This window comes from Charadrius vociferus, unplaced genomic scaffold, assembly GCF_000708025.1.
Source record: "Charadrius vociferus isolate BGI_N301 unplaced genomic scaffold, ASM70802v2 scaffold436, whole genome shotgun sequence".
Classification (NCBI taxonomy): Eukaryota; Metazoa; Chordata; class Aves; order Charadriiformes; family Charadriidae; genus Charadrius; species Charadrius vociferus.
In genome coordinates this window covers 4,704,292-4,707,042 of record NW_009649187.1, presented here as the reverse complement: position 1 = coordinate 4,707,042, position 2,751 = coordinate 4,704,292, and the positions used below count along the sequence as shown (strand labels likewise).

Below are 2,751 nucleotides of genomic sequence, written 5' to 3'. Positions count from 1 at the left end.
CCTTCTCTTCACCCTGACATTTTTCCATGGGTCAACCTGCCTTGCTCTTCCTGGGATTGCCAAATCAGATCTGTTTAACTTAGGAGTGAGTTTTTTTCAACTTCCCCCCCCCCCGCATTGGAAATCAAACAGTCTTAAAATTAAGGCCCCTCTTTAGAAATAGAATAAACACACCTTTCAATAACAGTTATCAAAAATACCCCCCTTCAGCCCCATAACTGTTCTGTTTAAGCTGCAAAATCAATACAGTTTGGAAAACGTCAAAGCTTTCATCATTTGTATTAAGAAATGATTGTTTTGGCCAGTGTTAAGAATAGATTTTAATAAGCCTGTGTTCATTCCTTTAAACCAAGATTTTGATGTGCTTAAAGCCGTGTATTACACCATCCTAGAAAACATGAAACAGAGATCCAAGCATGCCTCTATTGCCTTTATTACACAAGAGGCTCCTTAATCTCCTGAGTATGTAAGACTTTTCCTCAAAACACTTTGAAGTTAGGGAAGCGGCATAATCATCCCTATTTCTTGCCTGGAAAGACCAAGTGACTTATCCACGCAGGGAGCCTGTAGCAGACACACAACTCCTCAAGTCCCTCTCAAGTGCTGTAACCACTCCTCCTTAAACTGAGATAAAATGATTTACCTGTGGGCCACGCAATAAGGCAATGATAGACACGCGTCAGGATTCAACTCTCACTTTTTTCCAAATACTGGGAACAGCTGCCTGCCTTCCAGCCAAATCCTGAGCACCTCCCAAGTATCACCAGCCCTTGCTGATGTTAGCCAGAGCTTGGTCACTCAGCATTCCCCCAGAAGAGGGTGGCCCAGCAAGCCTTCCCTATCTATTAAGCAAAGAAATACAACCAGTACCCATGCTGGAAACATTTCACCTGTGACCCAAAGTCTACTTCACATTCCAGACCCTACACAGCATCACGTAACATGAGAAAGCCCAGCCTGAAAGCTGACAGACAGCTTGGGTTCGCACATCTAGGGAAGCTTTCCCTGCCTCCTGGAAATCCTTCTGCTGGAGGCACACATTTGGAAAAAGACCACGTACCACAGCTGGAGCATGGTACCACCTCGTCCACCACACTCTGTGCAAACACAAATCAGGGGTCTCAAAGCTGAAAAGTCCATATATTGACCCAAACTTTAGCACATTATCTTTTCTACAGATCTTATTTTGGGACCACCTCTAACTGCAAACTTGTTGGAAAAATCAGGGCTTTCTGAGACCAGCAAGCAAAGCCCAGGAGAATGTCTGCTTCCTTGGGAGTTTCCAGCTACAGGCTGTAACCAGGAGAACTTCTGCTGTGCTTGCAGCTGCCTGGTCTCGCAGGTAGAGGAGCCGAGTAGGGGCAGAATTCCCAAATTCTCTGAAATCACAAGTCAGAGGTCTCTGAGCAGCCAATAGGCATTTTCTGGAGGACCTCAGACAAGATAATCTATAGTCTCCTCTGGCCTTAAAAGTTACTGGTCTTGTCTTAGAGCTGCTGCTACTAACAGGAATGAGATAAGTTGAAAATAAACCTTCTCTTGATCTAATTGAAAGTAACTATTTAAAAAAAAAAAAAAAAATCAATCCGTGGGGAATGGTACTGAATTTTCAGTAAAACTTTGGATTAGTTCCTATTGAAGCTGAAATATCTGTCTGTCTCTCATCTTTGTCTATTCCTATCCCCTACAGCAATAGCTCAGCAAATTCCTTCCCCCTCTGCCCTATACCCCTGTGAAAGATGGTCTTTGTACAGGACTAGCCAATACACAGCAACCCATCCCATTCCTTTGCTGAGTGCTGGACCAGTAGCTGGAGTCAGCAGCTTGGTCCTTCCTCTTCCTCATGAAAGACTCTGGTTTGATACTAACAGAGAACAGGAAAGCCAATGATGTTTTAGAAAGTTTTTCAAGGCTAAAAAAAGCCCATTCACACCCAGTTCTGATTACACATCAATGAAGTGACATCCTCTATGGCTACACAAGGGGAAAAGGAAGATAATGTCTCTAAAATACCAGGTCCGCTTGGGCTTAACCCTTCCTCCCTCATACCTCGGCTGGAGAATTACTTAGGAGAACACCACTGATAATTTTCTGTTTACCTTCTTCTGGCAGAAAGTGCTGCACCGTGCCACCCTCACGAGTACTTCCTACACACGAGCAGGCCTCTATGAAGTCCCTTCAAGTACAGTTGGAGGATGGAGTGCCGTTAGAGCTGCCTCACAGCAGCGCACCCAAGAGACCACCAGGATTTTGCTGTGCCATGGCAATCTGGATTTTCACTCCGACTTCTTCTAAAGGGCCATCTCTGCTACTTTCTACAGTTCTCAAGGACTCCCCGGTTTGTTTGCTTTGTGGACTGTGAATTGCTCTCGTCAGTGGTTAGGCAATATCCTGACATACTTATCAGCTGCCTGCAGTCACTTGTGCCACTCTGAATGGGCCCAACCTTTCTCTCCTTGAAACATCACTGACCTGGGATTACTCTCTGGAAGCCAGTGGTGTGACTTATAACAGGGTCACTCCTAAATATCACTCTTCCGAACCAGAGAAGCATGTCCCTTAACTGCATCATTTCAACAAGTTCTTGGTCCTTCTGCAGCAGCAAATTCCACAGCCTGGCTCCTTGGGCTGCGCAGATGTCCCCCCTCCTCCCCACCTTATCAGCCGTGCAGCAAGAGGAGGGTGAGGCAACCCAAACACCAGAAGAGCACTTAGCACTTCATCACCTCTTTCACAGGACCTGGAGCAAGC

General features: G+C 45.6%; 1 protein-coding gene across 1 annotated transcript in view; it reads right to left on the bottom strand.

The window, feature by feature from the left end:
• The window catches only part of SCD (stearoyl-CoA desaturase (delta-9-desaturase)), an 18,570-nt gene that overhangs the window by 3,595 nt on the left and 12,224 nt on the right, over positions 1 to 2,751 (bottom strand). The window lies entirely within an intron of this gene.